The 14,391-nt window shown below is 37.2% G+C and overlaps 1 protein-coding gene and 1 non-coding gene across 3 annotated transcripts in view; both read right to left on the bottom strand.

Annotated features, from left to right (window-relative positions):
• Positions 1-14,391, bottom strand: part of LHFPL3 (LHFPL tetraspan subfamily member 3) — a 712,959-nt gene that overhangs the window by 208,148 nt on the left and 490,420 nt on the right. The gene's annotated exons all lie outside the window — the stretch shown is intronic.
• On the bottom strand, positions 3,087-3,248 carry LOC132540114 (U1 spliceosomal RNA). Its single transcript, XR_009551373.1, has one exon. It is a non-coding gene; the product is annotated as a U1 spliceosomal RNA (small nuclear RNA).

The following is a 14,391-nucleotide window of genomic DNA, read 5'->3' as shown; positions in this document are numbered from 1 at the left end:
ACTTTTATTATTACTTCTTAAAATATTTAATTTAATTTTAATGAAAGAGAGGTAGGTATATAGAGAGATCAGAGCACTGCTCAGGGCTGGTTTATGGTGGTGTAGGGGATTGAACTTGGGACTTTGAAGCCTCAGGCATGAAGGTCATTTACATAAATATTCTGCTGTCTCCCCTGTCCAGATCTACTATTTTTTAAACAGGAGTAGGTTGTAACCAGGGAGAGGTCTCCCACTTATTTTCCCAAACTTCTACTCTGCCTCACTACAGAGAGAGACTGTGTGACTTACAGTAGATTTCTCAGGAATATTTTGCTGTAGAATTGCTTTCATTTGATTCATACTCTAATTATGATTATAATTACTCTAATTATGATTACATATTATATATATATAATCTTTAAAATTTTTTTTATTTTTTCTCCTTTTGTTGCCCTTATTGTTTATCGTCATTGTTGTTATTGCTGTTGTTATTGTTGGATAGGGCAGAAAGAAATCGAGAGAGGAGGGGAAGACAGAGAGGGGGTGAGAAAAATAAACACCTGCAGACCTGCTTCACCGCCTGTGAAGTGAACCCCCTGCAGATGGGGAATTGGGGCCTCAAACTGGTTTCTTACCGGGTCCTTTCGCTTCATACCATGTGCGCTTAACCCGCTGCACTACCGCCTGGCTTAGAGTTGTTATTTGACTGAAAGCTAGTCTAAAAGTTTGGGTCATATTTGATTTCACTATTTTCTTTGCTCTGAACCCCCAACATTATAATGTTTTCCATATATACCTGTTCAGTATCTCTGCATTGGTAGATGCCATTGACATGTCCTTATTTCAAGGTCTTTGTTATGTCTCAAAGGGAATCTTTCCTTTGCCTTCATTTGATTCATACTCTAATTTTGGTTTCACATTACTATTTAAAATATGATGCTTAAAACCTTTTGCTGGTTCACTATTGGTATTGAAAACACTCAAGATAGGGGGCTGGGTGGTAGTGTAGCAGGTTAAGTGCACATGGCGCGATGCGCAAGCACCACCATAAGGATCCTGGTTCAAGCCCCTGGCTTCCCACCTGCATGGGGGTCGCTTCACAAGCAGTGAAGCAGGTCTGAAGGTGTCTTTCTCTCCCCCTCTCATTCTTCCCCTCCTCTGTCAATTTCTCTCTGTCCTATCCAACAACAATGACACCACCACCACCAACAACAATAATAACAATAACAGTGATAAACAACAAGGGCAACAAAAGGGAAAAAATGGCCCCCAGGAGCAGTGGATTTATAGTGTAGACACCAAGCCTCAGCATTAACCCCAGAGGCAAGGAAAAAAAACACTCAGGGGCTCAAACCCGGATCCTTAAGATGGCCCTTCCGCTTTTTTTTTTAATCTTAATTAACATACCCTTTTTGAGGAAAGAGTCTTTGGTCCATCATTACATTCACAACACCCATTCCCTGTTTCCCCAGCACTCAGTGACAACATGCTTCCTAAGCCACTATTTAGCAATAGTGATCTGTGTATTTAAAAATCATGTGGTTTTTAAGAATACAAACTAGTTTTATTTAGAAAAACATAGAAGATCTTTGAATCTAAAGCACAATTCGTAAAAATTACCTGTAAGGATTTCATGTTATTTGGAGTGTTTAAAAAGTTCAAAATACTTTTCTTAAAAACATATTAGCTAATTTTCATCTATGATGAATTAATTTCTTATGATATAAAAAGGAAAATCACAAATTTGCTCATTAATGGGAATCTCTTGGAAAATAATTTTTTTGTTATGCTAAGTTTAATAGAAATCACCAAGTGATAAGAGTTTAGGCAGGTTATTGGAAAATATACGACAGCTTCATTAGATCAGGACATTTATGGAATGGTAACATGAATAAGGACATCTTTTCTCAACTTCTGTGTTGAGGATCAGTTGACTATATTAAAATTTTCCGTTTCTGGAAACTCTGAGGTACAAATCTGTACTAAAAGCGCAGAGACAGAATTAACACTTTACAACTAAGACCATAAAATATGATTGGCAACCCAACTATACCTATCTTTAAACCATATGGTTTCCTTAATAAACATTTAATTAAATAAGTTTAATAGAAGAATCTGGGATGCTATGTAATATAAAATTGTGCTTCTATTTATGCAATATTTTCAGTGGCTGGACCCACATAGTCAACGATTGCCACCTCTCCAGATTCAAAGGAGGTCTCGAAACTTTACATCAGGCTCTACCTGATGCTGTTGACTGGCTACGGAAGAAGGGCAAACGCTAGAAGAAGTGGCTGGGAGCCTTCCACATGTGTGATTCCATTGCTCCAGGACCAACTTCCTCCTCCCATTTTCAGAGAAAGACATAGATGGAGAGGGAGAGATACCACAGCACTGTTCCACCATCTGAAGCTTCCCCCTGGTGTCATGAGACTTCTATGTGTTGCTGGGGCTTAAACCTAGATCTTCTTGTAAAGTAAGGTAGGCTTATCAGATGAATAATTTTCTTTTTCAAACATTATTATGGGGATTAATGGTTTATAGTGAGTACAGTTGTTGATACATGTGTAAAATTTATAAGTTTTTCTGCAAAACACTCTCACCCGAAGCCTAGGTCTTCCTTCACTGTCATGCACCAGGACCTGAAAGCCCTCTGCACTCCCCCCACCGCCATGAGTCCTTTACTGTGGTGTAATATATCAATGTCAGTCCAAGTTCTACTTTATATTTTCCCTTTCTGTTCTTGTTTCTCAACTTCTATCCATGAGTGAGATCATCTCATATTCATATTCATCCTTCTCTTTCTGGCTTATCTCATTTAACATTTCCTTCAAACGCTATCTAAGATGATGCATAATTTTCAAAAAGGTATAAACACAGAATTTTTGAAACGCAATTTTTATTTTCATTAATCTGGGAAAACTGATCAGAGAAATCATAAAACAAAATTTGAGCTAACAAAATCAGATTTTGGCTTTCTAAAGGGACAAAAAGTAACAGGAATACTTTAAGCACGTTTGCAGGCCATGAAACACTGTGATACATTCACTTCACAAACAAAATCAGAAATTTATTTATTTCTAATTTTTAAATTAACTTTTCTAAAATAGGAGAGAAAGCGAACACAGTCTCCCTCTACAAATTATGCAGTCAAGTTTCTCACACTTGGGGAAATCACAGGGGTCAGCACATTTGGAGTGCAATGGATAAGCCTCATCTTGGGAAAACCACCTTCATGATCATTGGTATTTCCCCTGCCAGGTAAGTATTTGAAATTAGCAATTTAAATTTACCTTTTAGAAATCTTATTTTTTCGAAAGCTATGCTTTTGAATGATCATTGTACAATAAAATATTTATTTATGTATTTATAATTTTTCCCTGTATTTAAACATCCTCTACTTGGCAATTTGATTTAATTTTGTAAAGAAAAGGTCTCCAAAAGTTCTGGTGTATTTAATTTTATATTAATTTAAACCACTGAAATAGTTAAACTTTAGACTCTTTTGGTTTCTTTGGGAAGTTATGATTATTACATTATTCATTAATGCTTTAGAGCTATGATAAATTCTGTTTTCTGGCATTCTATAAACTATAGCTTTATTATTAATCTGCATGATTTGTATACCCACTGAAAACCAGCAGCTGTTTCTAATCCTAAGAGGTACTAGTAAGATCCTTGGCTAATGTCTCTATCAATGAAAGATTAAATACCATTTCTCTTGTTTTTTTTTTATAATTATTTCTAATTCTTTACAAATTTATCATCCTGAAATATGTAGCACTATCACTACCCTGAATATTAGAGTATAAAAGGCACCTTAAAATTTGATTAATTTGGACATGCTGTTTCCTGACCACAAGGGATTGTGGAGAATTAGTTCCATTTGGGCTGTTCACTAAAAAATTGGTTTCTTATTAGAATGTCACCTCGAAAATGACAAAATTCTTCACAGTCATATATTCCTTCATTTCTGCAGCAGGTTTTCTGGAAGCATGTCAAAGGACATTGTTAAATGTTAAAGAGAAAAGAGGGATTTTAAGCTGGAGGTGAGCAGAAGAATGATGAGAAAAATAATTCCATGTCCTCACTGTATGCTGATGCCATATTCTAGTCTGCAATACATCAACAGAATAAAGGCACCCTTGTGATGGTGTGACAACTGATTTAAATTTTAATCATATTCCTGTTGGTTAGGGAGCTTTCACAGTCTAAAGGGAATCTCTGTGTACGAACTGTGATGCTCACAATGAGTTCTACTGAAATAGTACACAAATAGCTAGTGGTCCCCAAAGCCACTAATTGCTCTGGTATTTTTCTTGCCAAAGAGTTGAATGTAACCCCTGTGAAGGAAACATCCTCAGATAAATCCACAAATGTTCTTAATTGGGCCTTTCTCTAGAGGAATATAAAGCAAGATTGAAAAAAAAAATAGAGAACCTATGATTTGGGTTACTAGGACTTGCCAATACTGCTGATCCAACTATCCTGATCAGGACTTCAAAAGTTGTGAATCTGAGAACTGCTTAAATTTTGGCTAAGAAGAGGTTGTTTAAACTCATTCTTTAAAAATTTTATGCACTGATGCACAAAAAGCATAATAGATTGCTTCATGTTGCTGAAGTACTCAAGGGGAACGGGTAGAAAAAAGGAACCTGCATTCATCTATCTCTATCAATTACTGTGGCACACAGAAACTGAAGAAACGGATGCCAGCAAAGCTGGCAGGTTATGGAGGGAAGCTTCCACATGAAGATTGTCACTCTAAATACCTGGTGAAGGAGATACAAGAACTCCTTTGCAGGCACATGGCAGATAAACTCAAGCTCTGGTATTTATACACCAGGAAATAGCAATCTGTTTATATTTTGGCATAAATATCTGGAAAACTGAGTAGCAAGACAATCCACAACACAAAGTACAAAGATCTAGCAGAGAAAACAAATGGTCTCCTAACAAAGTTTAGTTTTCAACCCATAATTTTATGGGGTTTAAATAGAAGACAAATAGCACAAAAGACAGAACTTTTTTTTTTTAATGTGGGGTGAAGGAGTGTAAATAAACACTTAGTTCCTGAAAGGGAAGAGTTATAAAGGTGTGTGCAAATGAGGAAAAGAGCTTTGCACCTCTATCTAGAAGCTCAGTCCTGACTTGAGCAAATGGTTCCAAACATTCACCTATGTATCTATGAAACCCCAACTACAGCTGAAATGATAATCAGGAATCCACACAGATATGCATTTATAAGCCACATTGTGGAGAAACAACTTTTATGAAATATAATAACAGACAAAAATGAAGATATTTGATTGTACAACATAGCACACTAATTTTCCCCAATTTTGAGGTTCAACATCCAAAGAAAATACAAATACAAATCAGAAGTTCAATTCTAAAAGCACAATACTATTCTGATCTCTGGAATGATAGCAAATGATATCTTGAATCCATCTAAATTACCTGAAACCTTGATAATGACCTCCTTAATCACACATTCCATGAGAGCTAATATTAAGCAATGTTCACCATAAGCATCGATGCTCATTGAATTCTCAGACTACACTAAGAGAAGCATGATAATATTTTTTCTGGCTCCTCTAGTTCTCATAATTGATGCTCTGAAATGCCAGTAGTTCTTTATCCTACTTCTCATTCCTTTCCATGGAGATGAAGTATGCTCCCTGGGGACTATGTGAAGGAGAAGCTATACCATCCCAGCACTTGCCTCTCCTTACCTTAGGAGCTGCTTACCATATGATGCTATGATCTGCAAAGCTTATGCTCCATAGCATTGTCCTGGAAAATTTATACAGAATGGGCTTGATTTTTTTTTTCCAGTACCTCCTAGAGATAGGAAGATATCAATAGTGTACCTAACTTTGAAGGTATACATTAGGAAGTCCTTCTGACAAGGAGACCCAGAGCCATGTTCTTAAACTTGACCTTTCCCATAAGAAGGAGGCTGTTTTGTGTCCATGTACCCTATGCCTCCATGTTTCTTTCTTTCTTTTTTTTACAATTTTTTAATATTTATTTATTTATTTATTTATTCCCTTTTTGTTGCCCTTGTTGTTTTATTGTTGTAGTTATTATTGTTGTTATTGATGTCGTCATTGGATAGGACAGAGATAAATGGAGAGAGGAGGGGAAGACAGAGAGGGGGAGAGAAAGATAGACACCTGAAGACCTGCTTCACCACTTGTGAAGTGACTTTCCTGCAGGTGGGGAGCTGGAGGCTCGAACCGGGATCCTTATGCCCATCCTTGAGCTTTGTGCCACCTGTGCTTAACCCACTGCACTACCGCCAGACTCCCTCCATGTTTCTTTATGGTTGGTTCAGAGCTCTGGAAGATTTCACAGTTCTGGAGGCTAAAAGTCTGAGAATAGTATACCAGCATGGTTGGACTGTCGAAGCACTCTTTCTTTGCAGTGGCTGGCTTAGGTTATAATCCATACAAGATGAACAGAAGAGTAGCTTTCAGGCATCTCTCTCTTTTTTAATTTTACTAGGGATTTAAGATTTATTTACAAAATTATAAGATAACAGGGGTATAATTCCATACCATTCCTAACAGCAGAGCTCTGTGTCCCCATTCTTTCCATTGGAAACTACAGTAGGTTTCCCAAGGTCACAGATATGGGTTGACTCCTATTTCTTCAACTATCTATACTTATATATGTTTGCTCATTTTTTTCTATGGTTTTGCTTTCTCTTCCTAAGTCACATCTACACCCATTACTACTTTTGAATGTCCTTCCTTTTTTACCTCTTCTCTCTGGGTCCTGATGGAATTGATCATCTTCCCCTAACATTTACGCCCCTCTTGGAGTATAGAACAAAATTCTTTTTGGGGTGCAGAAGGTGAGATAAGTTATGGCTTCTATAATTGCTTCTCCATTGGGCATGGGCATTAGCAGGTTGATCCATGTCCCCATCCTGTTTCTATTTTTTTTCCTAGAAGGTAGGACTCTGGGGAGGTAACATTCTGGGACACATTGGTGAGGTCATCTGCCCAGGAAATTCAGGATAGGATTATAGTAGCACCTGCAACTTGGTGGCTAAAAGGCAACAAAATACAGAGCAGAATAAAATGAATAATGAACAGGAACCAAAAAAGGAGGAATCGAGTAGGGGTCTTAGGGTGGAGAGAAGTTAGGAAGTCTGTTTTATGTATGTTCCCAGAGGGCTATGACTTTAGTAATTTTTGCTTGAGCTTGATAGCAAATATGCAGGTGGACTAAAATATTGTCTGAGAAGATGGTGTCAGAGTTAAGAATAGAACTAGAAATCTGAATTAGGGCAGAGAGTAGGTCCTAAATATGAGGAAAGCACATAAATACCATTAACTGTTTACCCCAGCAATCTGACCCAGGGCTCATATATATTCATTTTTAGCACAGAAGCCTGTGTAACATCTGAGTCCCTGTTGGCCTGAACTTGCAGCCCCTGGTCATAGCTAGGAACAGCTTAGGCTGCACTCATTTTAGGACCAGTCTTCCAAGAGAGATAGAATAGGATGACCCAGCTTCCCTTGGGAGAGAGGGGCAGTCCCACCATTATTACTTTATAGTGAGGGCATGGTCTTGGAGAGGCCTACAAGAGGGCTTATGGTTCCTGATGGAAGTAACCAGTGATGGTGGAGAGAGGGGGTCTATTAGAGGTCTACATTGTATCTATGTTGGAATCCAAGGATTCCCTGCTGTCCTCTTATTTGGCTGCCTGACCCTATTCAAAAGGGCTCCACATTCACAACCTAAGTAACTCCCAAAAGTTCTTACCTTCTAATTTCGTCATTTTGGGATTAAAGTTTCAGCATATAAAAGGCAACAAACACAGTCACATTGCAAAGGAAGACAAAGGGCCATTATTCATTGCTTCTACAAAAACCACAGCATTATTATTATTTTATATATGAGGAACTAAAGGCAGAGAAGTTTTAAATAACTTGCTTGAGGTCATACAAAACCCACAAATGGGAGAATTTAGATTCAGACAAGTCTAGCTTTGGAATCTATACTATTACCCTTTACTTAGCACAATAGTTATGAAATTACTTTACAATATTGATTTTGAAAGCAAAAACACAGAATCTTGGAAATGCTTAACATGTTTATAATTAGACATTTATTCTGAGTACAACAGCTCGTACTAAAATGATGCTTACAAACTGCTAGTTTTTGTATGTATAAATATTTCCTTTGTTTATACTGGTATTTTACCTAATCAGAATTTCATCTTATGTGTAGTGCCAAGAACATTAGTGTAGTTATAAATTCTAAATGTGTGAAATGTGAGTTAATGAGGTTTTATTGTATAAATATATGTATATTTAGTTTTATACATATTTTACAAGAAATCCATCTTTACAATTTTGGTTTTCTTTTTTGCTTTTTTTATTAGTGATTTAATAATAAAGATAGACAAGATTGTGGGATAAGAGGGGTACAATTCCACTTGTTTCCCACCACCAGAGTTCTATATCCCCTCCCTTCTATTGGAAGTTTCCCTATTCTTCATCCCTCTGGGAAAATGGGCCAAAGATCTGTATGGGGAGCAGAAGATGGAACGTCTGGATTCTATAGTTGCTTCTCTGCTGGACATGGGCTTGACAAGCCAATCTATATTCCAGTTGTTTCTATCTTTCCCTAGTGGAGTAGGGCTCTCAGGAGGTGGGGTTCCAGGACACATTGATGAGGTCCTCTGTCCAGGGAAGTCATATTGCACCATGGTAGCATCTGCAGCTTGGTGGCAGAGTATTGGAGCCAGAGGGTTGACACCCCATGCCTGGCATCTCTGGACACAGTCCAAAGTGAAACATGTCAAGGTGACACTTGTGGCACATTGGCTGAGTTCTTGTCTTTCTTTTTTTCTTTTATCATCATCATCATTTTCTTCTTCTTCTTCTTCTTCTTCTTCTTCTTCTTCTTCTTCTTCTTCTTCTTCTTCTTCTTTTTCTTCTCCTTCTCTTCCTTCTCCTCCTTCTCCTCCTCCTCCTCCTCCTCCTCCTCCTCCTCCTCCTCCTCCTCCTCCTTCTTCTTCTTTTTTTTTTTTCTTTTTACCAGAGCACTACTCAGCTCTGGCTTACGGTGGTGCAGGGGATTGAACCTGGGACTTTGAAGCCTCAGGAATGAGAGTCTGTTTGCATAACCATTATGCTATCTACCCCTGCCTGAGTTCTTGTCTTTCTTCATTGCTTTTTATTCATCAGATTTCCTTTAAAATGTCTTTTCAGACTTTGGTTTTCTCTGCTGTTCCTTCTAAACAATTATTCAGAAAATAATTTGAGATATGTTAGGCTATTACCAATCTTTGGCAAGATCTTCCAGTAATTTATATATTTATGGGGAATGTTGCTATATTAGAGCAAGAAACTATCCCAAAAGAAACTGAATAGGGATTGATATTAGGTATAAAAAAATAGGGCAAAACTAGGTCAAGACAGAGTGAAAGAAGTCAGCATGTTAAATGATCTGTCAAAAGATTTTCACACATTTCAAATTCTAAAAGCAGTATCCAAAAGCTTATAGATAAAACCTTGACTGGTATGACATTTGAAGAATAATGTCTGAATCAGAACAATGCTTGCACTGTAATAAAATGAAATTTAACTCAGTGTTAACCTGCCTAGTGAGTTCAATAAAAGGTGCCTTTATATTGAAGAGTGGTCATACAGGGTTGAGGGGGATATACTGGAAGCTGAGCAGAGAATTTTTGCTCTCTGCACTTGACGATGTCTCCTCCTCTGAGACTTTGTACCTTCACACTATAACCACCTCAGGTTCCTTTTTGGCATTGAAAATGCTACATTTATTATGATTCATTTATCACATTGAGGGTAAAATATGTTGAAGAGATTTTGATGTTGTGATTTCTAGCATATTTAAAATTTTAGAATGATGATCAAGGTGAATTTTTATACACTCTGCTATTTAAAAATATACAAAGTAGTAGAATGGTATACTCATTTCAATATGTTTTACTACAGAATTTATTTTAATTCTTTAGCATAATTTGAATTGAGCTTATCAGTTTCCTATTTGCCTACTGTAGAAGATGTCATTCTTTTTGGAGACCAATATATGACCATGAACAAAGGTTAACATTTCTGAATGAAAAAGAACAGTGAAGAATAGTTATATTCTGGGCTACATCTCTATATTTACCTACCCCAGATATAGGGAATAAAAAAAGATAAACATATATTCTCCACCTTACAACCCTATTACTCTCCATCTTCAAGGTATAGTTTGTAGTTTTCAAAGAGAGGTGGATTTATATATAAAAGAAATATTATGTGGGAAAAATTGTGGTATTTTAGATTCTAGAGTCAAACACAACATACATTAAGCCTTTCCTGTTTGTTTATTTATTTATTTTGCCATCTGGGTGATCACTGAGTGATCACTTGTACAATTCCACTACTGATACTAAATTTTTTTAATTCAATAATAGTTTTTATTTAATTTGAGGTACACTTGATTTACAAGCCACTATTTCAGAAGTACAATTTTTACCTCCTCAAAATCTATCGTCCCACCAAATCACCAATATCCACCCAGCAAAGCACATTTGAGCCCCCTTTTGAGTCAAAAACAAAATAACTCTTTTGATTAGCCTCAGTTTTGCTATCTGAGTTTATAGTCTTCATTAGGTATAGCTTGTTTTCTTGACTTTGTGTGTTTTCCTCCTGTGAGTGAAGTCATTCCATGTCTTCATTTCATGTAAGTCCTTTTTATATTTCTTGTAGGTCTGGTTTAATGGTGATAAATTCCATCAACTGTTGCCTATCTGAAATATCTATATGCCTCTTCAAACTTGTTTGATACCCTAGTATGGTAAAATACTCTTGGGTAGAGATGTTTTTCAGTCAGAATGTTGAATATATTCTACTAGACCTTTATAGATTTTAGAATTTCTGTAGAGAAAAGAGCTGACAGTCTTAAGAGATCTTCTTTATTGGCTACCCTCTGCTTTTTCTCTAGAAACATTCAAAATTCTCTCCTTGTCTTTGGTCTTTGCCAGTTGAACTATAATACACCTTGGTGAATTTAGGGTGGATTAATTTTTCCTAGAACCCTTTGAGCTTCCTAGATTAGGGGGGAGGTGTGGGGTTGTTTATCACCTCTTTTAATATGGGTGAAATGTTCAGCTAAAATTTCTTCAAATAGGAATTCTGTCCCTTTTTCTCTTTCTTCTCCTACTTGTAACACTATGTCATGAACATTTTTCCACTTGATGCTGTTCCAAAATTTTCTTATATTATCTTCATTTTTTTTTAGTGTTTTTTGTTTGTTTGTTTGTTTGGTGGGTGGACAGATAAACTGTGCCAGATATGCAGTGAACCAGGTAATGGTTCCACCAGGCTTGGGCTGAATACAGTGACCTGTTACTGGCTTAATAAACTGTGTAAGGGGCAAACTGGGTACCGTGTGCTGAACCTGGTAGCTGGGGTCTAGCTGGAACTGGATGGCTGAAGCAGGTAGGCTGAACTGGCATGATTTGAGACAAAATGAGCTAAACAGAAAACAGTCAGCTGGGGCAACCAGAGCCACAGTGATGAAAGCTTAGTAGGGTAGCTGGCTGCAGCAGTGAGATCCTGGCTCACTATCACTGAACTGAGCAGTGAGTGAATTTTTACGTTAGTTGTGATTCTCTATGTTTTTTTCCACCTGGATACTGGACTTTCCCTTCTGTTGTTAATTGAATTTTTTGTTGTGGTGGTGGTGGTGAGAACAGAAAAGGCTGGATGTTTGCCACCATCTTGTCCAGAAATCCTTTTTTTGTGTGTTAAAAGTAGAGAGTGAGAGACTTGGAGATAGAGAGAAGAAACACCAAAACACTGCTGCTTGGCCACTCATGAAGCTTCCCCCATGAAGGTGGTCCCACGTGGTGGCCAGGTGTTTGAACCCAGATTCTCACACAATGTGTGCTCTCTGGGTAAGCTATCTTCTGAATCCTCGCTTCTTCATCTTGACATACATTTGATTTCTATTGCTATTGCAACAAATCACCACATATATTGGCTGTGAACAACACAAAGTTTTTTTTTTTGTTTTTTTTTTACATCAATCAGAACTCTGATATGGCTTCACTGGGATAAAACAAAGTATTTCTTTCTGGAACATCTAGAGATTAGTCCATTTCCTTGCCTTTTCCAGCTTCTAGAGATTTCTTACATTTCTTGACTCATGATCCCTTTCTTGCTTCAAATGGCAAGTTGAATATTTTTCATTTACTATCTCTCTTGCCTCTTTTTTGTTGCTACTTCTACATTTAAGGATTTTGAATATGTCGTGCCAATCATGCCAAGGTCATAGGACTAGCAAATTTGATTGCACCTAAAAAGTTAATTCTTTTTTTCCCAAGTAACTTATTTACAGTTTCTAGAGATTAGGACATAGATATCTTTATGGGGGAAGCTGGTTCTGCCTAACACATAACATTAAACACAGTTACATGTCATAATTTATTCATATCTTCAGATTCTTCTGGTTTGCAGTTACTGTTCAGATTGAGGGTCAGGGAATCAAAAGCAGATCTATTGGTACACCCCAAGCACTTGTACCTCCTACTTGATTGAGCCCAGTTATATAATTTAGACTTTAATTTTTAATATTTCAGGTAAATACAACATTTTAATCATCATATAAGACTAAAAAAGAAGTTGATTAATTTAATTATTGTGATATTGGTGTAAATAATCTAACAAAACACTAAAGCATGACTTAAATAAGTCAGCAATTAAGGTCAAAATAGGTTGGGGAAAATGCCAGAATTGCGACATGCCACCAACTATATTTGTATTGTAATATATGGATAAAGACCATTATTGAAAAAGTGGTCTTGTGATGGAACAATGTAGGGAGGTTGTGGGGGTGTGGTGGAGCCTGGCAAGGCTTGACCTGAGAGGTGAGTCCATCCTGCTAGTCTCTCTCTCTACGGAGGGGCTGAGCAAAAGGGGGGACACAGGAACTTCAAAAGCTCACCGGCCACATAAGACTTCCCTGCCTCACAAAACATCCTGCATCTTCCTGCCCCCGGGAGCCAGCATTCCTTAAAACATTAAGCCTGCTCCACCCTGCATTCCTTTTATTATCTACATATCAATCTTCTGCTTTTTCTTACAAATGACTAAAGGTCTCCTTCCTAATTCCCCACAGGGTTTTGCTTAATCCTACCAGTTGAACCCCTAGCAACATTTGCTGGGGAGGTCCATACCATTCCCGGCCCCTTTTGCCTTTCTCCACCCCTTTCCTAACCATGTATGGTATTGTCAAGCCACTTCCATTTCTGTCTTGTCTCTTCCCTGTCCTGAGCTGGAGGAGGGCGGGCATGCAGAAGGAGAGGTGGATGCTGGCCATTGCAGTTTGTGCCATGTGGCTTAACCAGGTGTGCTACCATCCAACTCTGGGGCGTTCAGATGAATAAATATTTGTATTGCCTTGCCACCATGAGCTTGGTTCCTGGGTCATCTCTCTCTCTCTCACACACATAACCAGCCTGACAGAACAATATGAGAGTTCTCATGAACTTTACAAAGTGAACCAACTTATTTTAAAGTATTGGCATTCTAAGTTGTCAAAATGACATTCCTAGAAAAAAGCTGGCAGCAATATCTCAGTAAACTAAAATGCAGGAACTTTATTGATTTTTTTTGTTGTTGAATGTTAGAGCAATATATTCCCAGTTAAGGGAATTGTTGTCAGCAGTTGATGAGAATCTTAAGAGGTTCCATTTTTGGTTTGGCCAGACATAAACACTTCCTTTGTGAGCAGATTCATCAGCCAGGTAACTATTATTTATGTCCCAGGTTTGGGAGTATTGGTGAGTAAGATATACCTAATTTCATCTCTAAAGTAACTTGTAATATAAAGGGTACCTAGTTTAATTGTTGTAATGAATAATCAAATGATGGGGGAAAGAGGCATGAGCTACTTGCTGTAATTGGATACATAATTTTAACTCTCTAATGTCTGTTTTGGGATATCAAAATGTACTGAAAGGGAATATTTAAGATTTCTAGTCCTATATTATTCTTTCATTCAGATCTAAATTTTCATAGTAGACTGTGGCACAGAAAACTGATAGCTGGAGAGGGACATATAGCAATTTGTTTATGTGAGCATTTGGAAGGGTTATTTAATATATAACTATTAAGACAAAAGTATAAATATTAGAATTATGAAGGTAATCAGAATCAAACTGGATGTATACAATAAATCTTACAAATACTAGGGAGAACAAAATGGATTTTAAAAAACCTAATGATTCTAGCCAAAGAAATGTGAACTTAATTTATAGTTCCAAGTTGAGGAGATCTACTGGTGTCTGTTATATTACAATAAGATTCAGATTTAGGTTTCCTGTAGCAATCGTATATTATGTTGTTCAGATGTTCTTTCAAAGCAAAA

The sequence above is a fragment of the Erinaceus europaeus genome, chromosome 8, assembly GCF_950295315.1.
Source record: "Erinaceus europaeus chromosome 8, mEriEur2.1, whole genome shotgun sequence".
Taxonomy (NCBI): Eukaryota; Metazoa; Chordata; class Mammalia; order Eulipotyphla; family Erinaceidae; genus Erinaceus; species Erinaceus europaeus.
The sequence above is the reverse complement of the archived record's forward strand: the minus strand, read 5'-3'. Positions and strand labels throughout refer to the sequence as shown.